The 15,057-nt window shown below is 41.3% G+C and overlaps 1 protein-coding gene across 1 annotated transcript in view; it reads right to left on the bottom strand.

Moving 5' to 3' along the window:
* Positions 1 to 15,057, bottom strand: part of KIAA0825 (KIAA0825 ortholog) — a 441,165-nt gene that overhangs the window by 409,758 nt on the left and 16,350 nt on the right. Inside the window, exon 2 of the mRNA XM_056112442.1 lies at positions 5,400 to 5,533. The gene's annotated coding sequence lies outside the window, so the exon portion shown is untranslated. The remainder of the gene's footprint in view (positions 1 to 5,399; positions 5,534 to 15,057) is intronic.

The raw sequence follows: 15,057 nt of genomic DNA, 5'->3' as shown, positions 1-15,057 counted from the left end.
ACAGACTAGAAAGTATAAAGCATGGTCTTGATGCAAACCTATGTGACTTAAGAGACATGACCCGATGGGGTAGGAAAATTAGTCTGAGATTTATGATAAAAGGCTAGCTGGCTTGTAACCCGTGCTTCCCCTTGGAACCCAGAGAACCAAGTTTTGGAATCTGTATCTCTTAATGTTTTTATCCAAATAACTGAAAGTATTAATAAGGCATAAACTTAATTGTTTAATATATACTAGCAGCAAGGGAAAGAGAAAAGCAATATGGATGCCCCTGGGAGACAGAGCATCTCCTTGAGTTAATCTCCCCATGAGAATTGCCTCCATTGAAATGCTTCACCTCTGTAAAGGATCAATCACACTTACTGTGTAGTACTGTACCTGAAACCCCCTCAGATGGTCCATACAAGTTACTGAGCTTTGGAATTAAAAGGGCCATTTTTGTCCCTGTGAGTCCCCCCTCTCTTTACTCCTCTGCTAGGGAGGCTGGAGAGGTAGTTCTCAGCCACCAAGAGCATCACGCACTGAATTCACATTATGATAGAAATATCCCAGATAACAATAAGATGGAGATTAAATATCACATCAGACACAGAAAAATAAATCTAGCTAACAGATAATAAATCTAGATAATTTAATTCAGCCTATAAGAACAGAATAGCATAGTAGCTTAGATCTGTGTTTCTTAAATGTTAATTTACCAATAACTGGGAGTCTTGCTTAAAAATGCAGAATTTTAGTTGGCAGAGTCTGAGTGAGTCTACATCACTAACGACTTCATAGGTAATAGTAATATTGTTACTGGACACAGGGGCACATTTTTGAGTACTGAGAGCTTATGTGGGCTCTGAAGTCAAAAAGCTAGTATTCGATCCCAGCTTCATGCCTATACTAGTTGCATAACTCTGAAGTGTGCTCTACCATATCTATAAAATAGTGCTATCATTAAAGGATTGTTATGAGGATTACATGACATAATCCATGGATAGTACTTTGAACAGTTGCTGGCATCTAGAAAGCACTCAATAAATACTATCTCTTAATATCACAGAAACTATTAAAAGCATATATTGTATCCCATTAGAAAGCCATTTATAGAACTGACTGATGGAAAAGAACATCACTGTACATTGAAGGACATTAAATACATAAGTTAGATCCACTACCCAGCTTTATTAAATTCATAAATCTGCAGTGCTATACATGAATTTGCATAAAGCTGGCTTGGTCTGTAATATTGAAAAATAATATTTTGTCTCTCTACCAAAAAATGTTTAATACTTAAGTATCTGAGCTCTAATTAATTTACATAGCTACCTCTGAATTTAGGAATAGTTTGAGTAAAAATTTTCATTTTTATTAAATACAAATCAGAACTATTATTAATATGAGCAACAATAATGATGAAAATATCTGTTCAAACAAGGGCACTACTACAGTTTAAGTAAATTTGGAGGATTTACTCAAAAGTTCCACAAATATTTCCAAACCAGTACATGATGCTGCATAATTTCCACTTGCTGTTGAGCACTGGGACATAGAACAAACATTAATTGTAGGAACTGCAATGTTTTAATGATGATGCCGTGTAGGAATGAGTAGAAAGGCAGTTAAAGCAAGGAAGAATAAGAAGAGACAACTCTAAGTACAACAGCTTCACATACAGGAGGCCTAGGTTCCATAGCTGGCTCCACCTGGATGTCTGAGGAATGCGGGAAGCAATCCGTGAACACTGTGCAGGATGAAGTCCTTGAGCACCACCAATATGGCCACAACAACCAAAATAACAGAAACAGAACCAGGAATGAAGATGAAATTTTTTTAACCTCTTGGGCTGGAGCGATAGCACAGCGGTAGGGCGTTTGCCTTGCACACAGCCAACATGGCCGACCCGAGTTCGATTCCTCCGCCCCTCTCGGGGAGCCCGGCAAGCTACCGAGAGTATCTCGCCCACATGGCAGAGCCTGGCAAGCTTCCCGTGACGTATTCGATATGCCAGACACAGTAACAACAAAGTCTCCAATGGAGACGTTACTGGGCCCGCTCGAGCAAATTGATGAACAATGGGAGGACAGTGACAGTGACAGTACCTTCAAGATAAAAGCTGTTATTTATCATGTTCAACATGTGGTTTGGGGAGGCAGCTAGATGGCAGAGCACCTGCCTTGCGTGTTTAAGGAATTAGATTGGATTCTGAGCAGCACAAAACAAAAATTCAACACTGCTTGAAAAAACTGTTAGAGTACATTGGGAAAGAAGTATTGTTCTTGCAGTCCCTAATAGAAGGAAGCTTAGTGGTCCAATCAAGGAGATGAGAGCTATCAACGCTTATTATTGGCTAGCTAGGGGATTAGTAATTATGAATCACCAAAAAAAGAAAAAGATCAATAAGTTGTTTGCATTTCTTTTCATCTTTATCTCTTTTGAACACAGGGGATGGGAAAGAAGACTGTTAATAGATTTTAACATGTTTATTTTTCTATATAAAGACTAGATAGACTCAACATAGACAATATAAACATACCCTGTGAGATCATGATAGAAAAAAATACAGAAATGCATACATCGTGTCCTTTCATATTATTAATTTCATATTCTTAGGATAGATATCTGGGAGTAAAATTTCTGGATTGTATGGTGAATCTATTTTTAACATCTTGAGAAACCGCCATAATGATTTCCAAAGAAGCTGGGTTAGTTTACTGTCCCACCAATAATGTATGAGGATTTTTGTGGGTTTTTTTTTTTTTTTGCGAGATTGTCAAGACTTGATGGTATTCAATCTATCCCATTCTACAGGAGCCCTTCCTTGAAATTGATGACGAGTTTTCCCCCTCCATTTGTCTATTGGCTATTAATATGCAGTGCCCAAGTCCCTAATACTAGAAGAATAGATAAAGAATATGTGGTCTATATATTGTTTGTATAAAATATATATGCATATATATATGTATATGTATATATATATATATATATACACACACACACACACAATGAAACACTACTCAGTTACAGGATGGAATGTTGCCACTTGTTAAAAAAATAAGCGAAGGGGTCAGAGAAATAGCACAGAGGGTAGGGAATTTGTGTTGAATGTAGTCAACTCATGTTTGCTCTCTGGTACCCCCAAGCCCATCAGGAATGATCCCTGAGCACAGAGTAAGGCGGGATAGATCCCAGGCACTTCTAGATGTGATCTCCACCCCAAATAATTGAAGATAGAGGGTGTAAAGCTCTGTGAAATAAATCAGAAGGAGGAAGACAAATATCAGATGATCTCACTCATATGTGAGATATAAAGAAACAAAGCAAGGGCACAGACTAAACTCTCGGTGGATTCAGACTTCAGGACTGAGGCTGAAGGGGGCATGTGGGGAGGGGTCACAAGAGCGAAAGAGGTCCAATAGATGCAGTAATTTCTGCATTTTGGAAGCGAGCGTGGTGTGACAAATTATACCTGGGAGAAGGCAGGAGGGCTTGGGTAACATCCAGTGGTACACAGGAGCTACTCCTGGCTCGGTGTTCAGTGATCACTCCTAAAGGTGCTCTGTGTGCAATATTCAATTCTGGGAATGAAACCAGGTTGGCATGCAAAGTGATTGTGCCTTAACCTCCATGCTATCTCTCCAGCCCAAATTCCTTTTGAACTATGAAAAGGCACTCCTTGAACATACTCTAATGTAAATCAACATTGGTTCAATTAAAAATTTTAAAACAAAAACAAACAAGAAAAATGGAGAAATTCAATTGAGCAAATTATTTTTCTTCTCTACCGTTTTTTTCTTTCCATGCAGGTCTAGATAAGCAATGCTCCTGGCTGATCCCTTAATATACAATATGGAATATAACTTGTATTACAACAAATTGAATTCATTTTACATTGTGCTTTCTGTAATAAGTGTTACTTTAAAGGGGAAGTGGGGATTTTACACTCCCTCCACCAAGCCTGCATTAAAAATGCATAAAAGATAGGCATATGGGAGATTTTAATGCAAATTTTACCTATATTCACAGTAAATAAAAGTTTTTTCATTGAGATCATTATCAGAGATTTTTAACATGTACTTATGAGGAAAACAATTGTAGATAATGTTGTGAGAACTGTGACTTTACCCTCTAAGAAAGATAAGATGATCAACTGATTGGAACTATAAATAAATATATATATATGATAAAGAGTGTGAACATAATTATATCAGTATCACACCTCATTCTTTGGGTTTACATTGGTCTAAATCAAATTCCTTATTTAACAAGAATTTACCAAAATGTCTGTGCTTTCTTTTTCAATGTACAACACAAGGATTCGCTGTCTTTGAACTCCCAAAAAAGACAAATTCCAGACCTATTTATGCCTCATAGATTTTTCTTATGCATTTTTTAATGACCCCAATGAACAGCAATGTAGAAACCTATTTGAAAAGTTGGCATTAAGGTTGTGCCACCAATCAAACCAACAAGACAATTTAAAGTCAAATTGACACACAACCCCAGAGCAGTCTGTTCCATTCTAAATTAAAAAAAGAGAGAGAGTGAGAGATACAAGGTGAAATAGTGATGGTATGTCAGCGTCCCCTTTGAAACTCCTGAATTTTGCCACTTGGTGTTTGTGTCACAACCTTAATATTATTTAAATATAGTTTTATATCTATTATTTAAAAATATCTTTCAATTGGAGGCTCTCTTACGCTTTGAAGAAGCCACTCTCAAAGCTCGGCAGTCCTAGGGTGCCACTTTTATTAGAAGTGCTGCATAAAACATTGGCTGTTGACAAATCTAACTCATTAAAAGGTGAGATGGATGCATTTTAAAATAACTGCTGTGCATCATTATCCACAGCACCTTTTATAAATTATTCGTCTTTTTCCTTTTGACTGAACTTGTCACAGTTTCCTTTCAGAGTCTGAGTGTTATGCCTTAGAGTCAATGCTTTCAACATGTTTAGACAAGTCATAAGTTAAACAAGCAGTGGTGCTTTATTTTCCAGAAATGAGAAAGGGTAGCAGAAATACTTAGATTATTTCATACAATTCATTGATTTTTAACTAAAGACAAGGAAAGTCAGTTAGCAGTGATTTCATCTTACACAAAGGATTTAAAAATAAAGCTATACTGTTCGGGTAGCAGGGAGAATTCCAGAGAAAGGAACATAAAGAGAGATGTTGGCAGCTCTGCTGAACTGTTGTGCAAGAGATTTAGTTTAAAATTGAATTGTGCTTCCCCTGACAGGTGAGATCAGGTGTATCATAAGGCTGACAGCTGGCTGGCACACACACTTCCCAAAGAAAAACGCTAACCGTCTTTCTCTGAGAGGCCAAAGGAATAGAATTATAGAAGCATTCAAGGAAACTGAGTAGGCAGAGTACAAATTATTCAAAGTACAAAGGAAAAACATTTCTTACCTAATTTTGTTTCGGGAGACTTAGAATGAGCTGGTGCTTGAATCCTACATAGGTGGAAAATCTCTTCCTTAGAAGGTGTATTGCCGGCAGAACTGTTCCTTTCTTTATTATTTTCAGCAGTTTCTGAAACATACCTGTAACATAATTAATTAGACATAGCTTTAAGACTGCCTTGAAGCAGTGGTAGAGTATATTTACCACGCAAGGTTATTCTACTGGTAGTAATAATACTACTGTCATTAACAGGCTGAGCCGAAAGATGAGGGGAATACATAAAGGCATCCTTTATCAGTGTTTAAACACTGAAGAAAAGAATAGTAAAAGGAGGAAGCAGGGGCCAGGGATATAATCAGTCAGCGGCAAAGCACATGGCTTACATGTGTGAGGTCCAGGGTTCAGTCCTCAGCTCTGCAAAGCAAAGAGAAATCTGGCAGGAGAGTTCATATTGTAGGCATAGTGAGAACAGAGGGACTGCAGAAACTTTATATTCAAAATACTTCTTTCACATTCACTTTTATTTTTCAAATGTTCCTTAAAAAATAGATTATATAGAATAAAGGATAGATGAATTATTGGGGGGAAAAAAGAATGCCTTTTAACACAATTCCCTTTTTTCCCGCTGTGAGTGGAATTGTCTAAAAATTGTTTATTGAAGCCCATTTCCCTGTTCTTTTGTGCCATCTTGTTAAACTTTTGGGAGAATGGGCACTGGTGGAGGGATGGGTGTTCAATCATTATATAACTGAAACCCAAGCACAAAAATTTGTAAGTCTACAACTGTACCTCATGGTGTTTCACTAATAAAAATGTTTTAAAAAACTGGGGTTCGAATGACCAGGAGCTGGGGCCTAAGATGGTCATGTCTAGCAAGCTTCCGAGCCGTGTCATTTCCATGAAAGTGATGAACCATCCTTTCACGCGCAAAGTCCTGCCAACATACTGGCCTTTCCTTGCACCAGAGGACACTGCTGTCCTATACTTTATCTTCCCATATGGCATTTGGGCAGAGTAGGTAGGGGGCTCCTGAACTGTGCTCAGGGGCTGGTGGGCCACTCTGGAAACATGCAGCCAGGCTGTGTGGGCTCAGAGCAGCAGAGCCACCAGCAGAGGGACACCAGAGCCACACCTCAAGGTGCTCAGGAGCCACTAGTGCTCCCGTGGTTTGCACTCCAGTCCTTGCGGGAACTCCTAGGAAATAATACTTACTAGTTAACCTCTTTTTCTTTTAGCTAGGCAAAATAAAGAAATTGAAAAGTAGATTTTGGGAATGAAAGACATGACAAAAGGGGTTCTCCCTGTGTTCATGAGTGATTCCTGCCTGCGCTCGATAAATCATACTTGTGTTGTCAGGGATTTGAACTGGGGTCTGTGGGATGCAAGGCAAACACTTCAAACCTGTTCTAGTAATCTGGCCCCAAAAAAACTAATACTTTTTTTTTAACTTTTTTATTGAATTACTGTGACAGACCCTTACAAGTCATTCTGGGTTGGATTTTAGTCATGCAGTAAGTATTCCAACAGCCATCCCTCCACCAGTGTACATTTCCAAGCACCCAGTGTCTCCAGGTTCCCTCCCATCAGCCCTACCCCCCACCCCTGACCTCCTGCCTACCTCTGTGGAAGGTGGAAAAGCTAACATTTGAAAGAAGCCTGGTTTGCCCAAAGCAATAGAAAAGATTATTTTGTTAGGTTATCAGTCAACTGATCTCTTGGTTACATGTAGCTTGACTTGAAAATTGATAGTAAAGAAGCTTCCAAATGTTTCTCTAGTTATTTACTGAATATGCACTCACATCAGGTCTTTTTGGTGTGGCTGATGTATGAGTACACAAGGAACTATTATGGACAGGAGTGAAAGGGTAGGGCTTCCTAGTTCATTTCATTGGTTATTTTAAATATTACCCATAGAAAACATGTTCAGTCCAAAACAGGTGATAGGATAGTTTGAGGGGGGAAATGGGCATGAAGGGAACCCCCAGCTAAGCAATACCCTCTTTGACCCCACACTCGTGAGGGTACAGGGAGCCCCTGGCAATGGGAACAGAGGAAGGCTGTGTGGGGCCAGTGACAGACTACAGAGTGTCCATGAAAGAACAGCGAGACCAGCATTGACTTGGAGGGACGAAAGAACACCGCAGGTAGCAGCATAGAACCAGCGTGAACCAGAATGACACCAGGGCATAGAACACAGGGAATCCAAAGCGACCTTCTTAACACTGCTAAATAAAAAACTGCAACTGCATAAGCACGTGGGGTTCTATATGCAAATATTTCATTTACTTAGGAATAAATCCTCTTTTATGGTAATGTTGCTAACATCCTGAGTTCCAGCTAATATTTCACCAGAAGCAGACAAACAGCCCCCATGAATGAACAACCTGGAGACTGGAGTCAAACAAGAAAACTTAGGAAATAGACGGAGGGAAATGGTTCAGTTCCTTCAAAGAACTAAAGGCGAGAGAGAAAATCTAGGCATTTAATACAGGGAAATGTCACGAGAGCTAAAGTCAGGAGATTCCTTAGACAACCCCTAAATAACTGAAATTGTTTTCTTATTGGCTGAGGGATGAAGGGCCCTTATTGATAACTTTCAGTCGAGTGTTGGACTAAAGGAAAACTATAACATTCACTGTTAAGGTTGCTAACATTAAATACCCGAATAACAGCAGGTACGCTTGACGGTGGGGTAGAGGAAATGGTAAAGAAAAGGGAGGCAGTAACTGGAAAATTATAACCATCATAATAATCAAATTCCTTTGAAAAACGTGTTCATAACATACTATAACCATAATTATGAAAGATGGTATGTAGAAAATTACTAAAAGAGGTGAAAACGGGATAAAAGAGAACATGTATATATCACAGCGCAACTACTGAAAAACCGTGAGTACAGACTTTAGTAAGGAAGCCCAATCAGCATTCTCCGCATTTACAGATACTCCTTAAGAAGATAAAAAGTGGGGCTGGAACAATAGTACTGCAGGTAGGGCGTTTACCTTGCTTGTGGCTGACCTGGGTTCAATTCTTAGCATCCCATATGGTGCCCCCAGCACTGACAGGAGTGATTCCCGAGTGCAGAGCCAGGAATAAACCCCTGTGCATCGCTGGGTGTGACACAAAAAGAAAAAAAAAGAAAAAAAAGGAAGATAAAAAGTTGTGACTCCAGGGTATGGTGCCGCCAGCAGGTCAATCTGTACCTGTGAGGTGAGTGCATCAGCAGCCTCATGGCACCTTCAGACTTCCAGATACCCCAAAATTGCTGCTATGCCTTTGACCAGACCAAAAAAACTTGGGGCAAAGTTTACCAAGAAAGTAAACAGCCAAAAGTTAGGTATGTGGGAAACACACCTACAAACCACCTTCTGGCTCAGCGATATCATTGGAGGCATGGCCTCTCTGGTTCCTGATTGAACTGCTTAATGGCCATGATCCCAGAGACTCAGAAACAAATCTCAAAACCCAGCGGCTTTTGGCAGAAATGCGTTCAGTCCCTGCAGTAGGCTACTGGTGCTGGGCCATCTCAGGTGGGAATATGTATTAGGCCTTGGCCTGTTCCCCCTGACGGCCCAGTGGCCGTCATCCTCCAGAGGCCACTGGACAGTCAGGTTTGGGCCCGCAGTGACGAGACACGTGGGGCCTCACAGGATGGGGGTGGAACCAGCCCTTTCCTCCCTGTCCCAATGAGACCCCAAGTCATCGCCCATGAACGGCCTCTCTGGCTCCTGATCAAACTGCTTAACGGCCATGATCCCAGAGACTCAGAAACAAATCTTGAAACCCAGCGGCTTTTGGCAGAAATACGTCTGGACCCCGCAGTAAGTTACTGTCGCAGGGCCACCCCAGGGGGGAAAGGGGAGAGAGAGAGAGTAATGTGGAAATCATCTGCCCCACAGGTAGGGGGAAGGTGTGGGAGGGGGGCATACTGGGGTTTTTGGTGGTGGAGAATGGGCACTGGTGAAGGTACGGGTGTTTCATTGTATGACCGAGACTAAGACCCGAAAGATTTGCTGTTGCCAAAGGGTATTGACCTGAACTTGAGGAGTGACTTAAGGCACAAATAAGTGATCTCAAAGTAGGTAAGCAGAGAAAGCCAACAGCTCTATTAGTCCAAAGTCATGGTTCTAGAGACCAGAGAGTACCACACCTTCCTGGTCTATCCTGAGGTTGAACCAACACTTGTACAGAGATATAATCACTTACATATGACATCTAAAGAATATCATAAAGAAAAAGACAATCAGATTTGTTGTTACGAGAGGTCTGTGTGGTGGGAGTGGGGGTGATTAGATAAAAGGAATTCAAAGGTTCAAACTGCATATGATAAGAGAAATAAAAGAGCAATATTATATAGAACATGGAAACCGCGGTTATCTCTGCTGCATGGTATGTTTGAAAGTTGTTGTTAAGAGTATAAGTCCTAAGAATTCTCATCGAAAAGGAAAATATTTTTTCCCTCTGTTGGTCGTATCTATGTGAATTGATGGATGTTAAAGTAAACACATTGTGGTAGTCAAGCCACAAAGTATGAGAGTCACATCATTATGCTACGTACCTGAAGCATATATCATACTGTATTTTAATTGTAGCTCAGTAAATCTGGAGGAAATAAAAAGCCAAATGAAAAATTTGGAGTCAACAGTATAATAAATCAAAGGAAAATTCACTAGACAGACTTGACAGTAGATTCAAGATGACTTAGAGAAATAGTGATTTAATATCATCCAATCTGTAGAACCGAGGAGTGTTTTTTTTTTCTTTTTTCTTATGTAACTGAAATTCAGAGAGCCATGTCAATCATTCCTATATCCAAATGTATGTAATGTTTCCGAGAAGAAATGGATATAGATAAAGAAATAGGAACAACAGTAGAGCTGGAGCGACAATCCAGTATGTTGGGTATTTGCCTTGCATGCATCTGAGACTTAGTTTTAATCTCCTGCAGCCCATATGGTCTCCACTACCTCGTATGGTCCCAAAACAAACAAAAGAAATACAAAAAACATATGAAGAAACAAGGGTCCAAAACACACCAATTTTGATTAGATATATTAAAAAACTCAAAGAATCTCCACAGATCTCAAGTGCAACTAATATTTGTATTAACCAATACCTGGACAATAAAGTGCAAAAAATAATTTAAAAAATAAAACTTTTGAGCCGTATCAGGCTATGTTCAGGGTTTACTCCTGGCTCAGTACTCAGGGGTCAGTTATTCCTGACAGTGATTTGGGGACAATATGCATTCCGGGGAAGGAATCAGAGAGGGTAGAATGTAAGATACGTGTCTTACCTGCTATTGTGTCTCTCTGACCCCAAAAGAAAATTCTAAAAGCAACAAAAAAAATCTAACTCATCACATGCAGGTATGATATCACATCAGTGACATAGCAGATCAGTGTAATGAGAAATTCAAAGTAATGAAAGGAATAAAACTATCTCAAATATTCTATAATGGGGAAAAAAAGCTATTCTTTAAATTGAAGGGAAAATAAACTTAACATCACTTAAACCTGAGGTTGAAATAAAGATTGAGAATTTGTTGCTAGTAAGCCTGTCTTAAGAGAATATCAAAATACACTTTTTAGGATAAAAGAATCGTGCTGCATGATAACATTAAAGGTAAAGGTAAAGGCCCTCCCGTTGATCATCGATTTGCTCGAGCGGGCCCAGTAACGTCTCCATTGGAGACTTTGTTGTTACTGTGTTTGGCATATCGAATACGTCACGGGGAGCTTGCCAGGCTCTGCCATGCAAGCGAGACACTCTTGGTAGCTTGCTGGGCTCTCCGAGAGGGGTGGAGGAATCAAACTCGGGTCGGCCATGTTGGCTGCGTGCAAGGCAAACGCCCTACCGCTGTGCTATCACTCCAGCATGATAACATTAATTCAGAGAAATAAAGAGCTCCAAAAATAGTAAATATGTGGGTTAATATAAGAGACTTTATAAAATGTTACTTTTCTTTGTTTTTAAATACACAGGTCACTTGATCACTTGACATACCATTACTCATCAAGTTGCTTGAGCGGGCACCAGTAACATCTCCATTCATCCCTGTCATGTGCTAGTGTAGCCCAATGGCGTCTGCTCGTTCTAGGAACATGAATAGCCTGAAACCGATCGATCAGGACAAAGAAATCTGATCATCTCGTAGGAATCCAGTCAGTAATGGTCTAGTCCAGCGGTTGTCTCCAAATTGCATTACGGGTCCAACCCATCTAATTTTCGACGCCTTGGCAAGTGAGAGAGTGTCCCTGATTATTGAACGTAGACGGAGATCAGAACTCTGGATTCTTTCTCTCAATTGAGTGAAGCGTGATACTCCAAGCATAGCTCTTTCGATTCCTCTTTGAGAGACCCGGATAGCGTTCTCATCCTGTTTTTGTAGGGCCCAGGTCTCTGAGGCGTATGTTAATGCAGGAAGAACAGTGGAATTGAAGAGATGTGCATGGAGCCAGAGGTTCTTGGTTCTCTTAGCTATTTCTTCAACACTCTTGAAGGCATTCCAAGCCACTGTCTTCCCCCTGCGCAACTCAGGTACCAGGTCATTCCTCATATTGACTCCTCGACCTAGGTACACATAACTGTTGCATTCGGAGATGTTCGTTTCATTAAGAGCGAATGGAACATCAGGAATGACTCTGTCTCATAAACATTGTCTTCGTGAGATTCAGCTGGTGTAGGACTTTTCCACACTCACAGTCGAAGTCGGCCAGCATTTGTGCCGCTTGGCTAATGTTTGGTCTTATTAGAATGATGTCATTAGCAAGGAGAAGGTGATGTAGTTGCCGATAGGCTATCTTCACTCCCATTCCTTCCCATTCCAGTCGTCACATGATGTTCTTGAGGGTGGCACTGAAGAGTTTCGGTGAAGCGGTATCACCCTGATGAACCCTTCTTTTGACATGGATGATCACTTCCTTGTAGAATGGTGAGATCCTAGTAGTGAATCCATAATACACCTCACGAAGGATCCTGATGTATTAAGTTTGAACACGCTATTTGGCTAGGACTTCAATGACCACTTCCATCTCAACAGAATCAAAGGCCTACTTTAAATCAATGAACGTTAGACAGAGCGGCATCTTGAATTACTGAGAAACCTTAATGAGCTTGGTTATCGTATGGATATGGTCGATCGTGCTGAATCCTTTTTTTTAAATATAATTTTATTTATTGAATCACTGTGAGAGCAGTTACAAAGCTTTCAGGTTTAAGTCTCGGTCATACAATGAAACACCCATACCTTCACCAGTGCCCATTCTCCACCTCCAAAAACCCCAGTATACCCCCATCCCACACCCTCCCCCTACATGCAGGGCAGATGATTTTCAAATCACTTTCTCTATACTTTGATCACATTCAACATTTCGACACCACACCCATCATTATTATTTGGGATTTTACCCCAATACTCAGATCTGCCAAAAAGGCAACAGTAGACAATTTGTTTTCTATTGCTGGTCACGAATAATATATGATGTCGCGTGGTTGCAGTAGTAGCTGCGCAATTTTGAAATTCCGAAATTTTAACAATTAAATCTGGAGAGATTTCCTGCCAAAACCTGCTAGGTTCCAAGATCAGTTCCTGAGTCTCTGGGATCATGGCCATTAAGCAGCTTACTCAGGAGCCAAAGAGGCTGTTTGTGAGAGGCGACTTGGGGTCTCATTGGCAAGGGGAGGAAAAGGCCGCCTCCACTCCCATCCCGTGAGGCCCACGTGTCTCGTCACTGTGGGCCCAAACCTGACTGTTCAGTGGCCTCTGGAGGATGACGGCCACTGGACTGCCAGGGGGAAATGTCCAAGGCACAAAACCTATTCCCACCTGCGGTGGCTCAGCACCAGTAGCCTACTGCAGGGACCGGGCGCATTTCTGCCAAAAGCCATTGGGTTTTGAGATTTGTTTCTGAGACTCTGGGATCGTGGCAGTTAAGTAGCTTGATCAGGAGCCAGAGAGGCCATTTGTGGGTGACGACTCAGGGTCTCATTGGGACAGGGAGGAAAGGGCTGGCTCCACTCCTATCCCGTGAGGCCCCATGTGTCTTGTCACTGAGGGCCCAAACCTCACTGCCCAATGGCCTCTGGAAGATGGCGGCCACCGAGCCACCTAGGGGGAGCAGGAGGAGGGACAACACCCTTTCCCACCTGGGGTGGCCCAGCAACAGTAACCTACTGTGTGGCCCACACGCATTTCTGCCAAAAGCTGCTGGGTTTCGAGATTTGTTTCTCAGTCTCTGGGATCATGGCCATTAAGCAGCTTGATCAGGAGCCAGAGAGGCCTTTTGTGGGTGGCGACTCAGGGTCTCATTGGGATGGGGCGGAAAGGGTAGCCTCCACCCCCATCCCGTCAGAGTCCTTTTTAAGATATATAGGTAGCATAAAGAAATAACTATAAGAATATTTTAAAATGTATTCTAACTTAAAGCATGTAGATTTAATATATGGCAGGAGGGAATAAAAGGAATAGAAAGTATTGAACAACTTGCATATTTTATCAAAATTAAATTGGTACTAACTTAAATTGGTATCAGTTGTTAGTGGTAAACTAAGATTTAGATTGCAATCTTAGATCAAGTGCTAAGAAATAAAAACTTTTTGAAGTGCAAGGTTAGCAGCTGGAGATACAGTTTAGGGATGAAGGAACTTGCCTTCCATGTGGCTGTTTTGATCCCAGCAGCATATGGTCTCCCAAGCATTTCCGGGGCAGCCCAGGGAGCTCCTGGCTCTGCTGGGCTAACCTGAGTAATCCCTCCCCCTCTCCCAGTAACAAGGCATCCTTGGGTCCTGGCGATGAACCACTAGCATGGCAGACCAAGAATAGCTGGGAGGTCGGAGGGGAAAGGGTGTTGCCCCATTCGCCCTGGCCTCTCTGGAAAGAAAGATGGCGGCCACACGAGAGCCTTGTGGACAGCAGGTTTGAGCCGGGGGTGGGGGCGGCAGGAACCTCATGGGAAGGGGGGGCATTCCGGTCTGCCCTTCACGCCCTACCGAGGTCACCAGTAGCCCCCCATGAGCGGCTCTCCAGCACGGCCACGACTCCAGAGCACAGAAACCAATCTCTTAACTATCTAACTTTTAAAAGAAATACTTCCAGGGTTAATAAGTAAAATAGCAGAAATCCAAAACCAGACATCATTTAATTCTTAAAACCCAGCTGTAGAAAGCAAATCATTTCACAACGCTGTTTCAGCATGTCTGATTTGGGGGGGGGTGTCGTAAACTCTAAATAATAATGGTGCATCCTTTATCAAAACAATGAATCTAGTCAAAGTAGATAGAGTGTTAACTAGAACTCATCTGCCTCACGGGAATTGGGAGGGGTGGGAGGTGGGGTTCTATTGGGGTTCGCAGTTAAAAATAAGTATTGGTAAAGGGAAATGTGTTTGATATTTACATGACTGAGACCTAAACCTGAAAGCTCTATAACTTTTCCCACAGTGATTCAATGAATAAATAAATTATTTAAAAAAAATAGCTGGGAGGGATGTCTGAGCCTCCTAAGCCAACCTTGGGATACCAACTCCACTCCTTCCCCCAAAGAGTAAGGTTACACTAGAAATGAAAATGCACCTCTACTAAAAATATGCATTTAATACAAAGAATGAAGCCAGGGAACAACAACAAAAATACAAGTCAATTAAAAAAAAAGTTCGGGGAAATA

Source organism: Sorex fumeus, unplaced genomic scaffold (genome assembly GCF_029834395.1).
Source record: "Sorex fumeus unplaced genomic scaffold, SorFum_2.1 ptg000018l, whole genome shotgun sequence".
Classification (NCBI taxonomy): domain Eukaryota; kingdom Metazoa; phylum Chordata; class Mammalia; order Eulipotyphla; family Soricidae; genus Sorex; species Sorex fumeus.
This window is presented reverse-complemented; position numbering and strand designations above follow the sequence as displayed.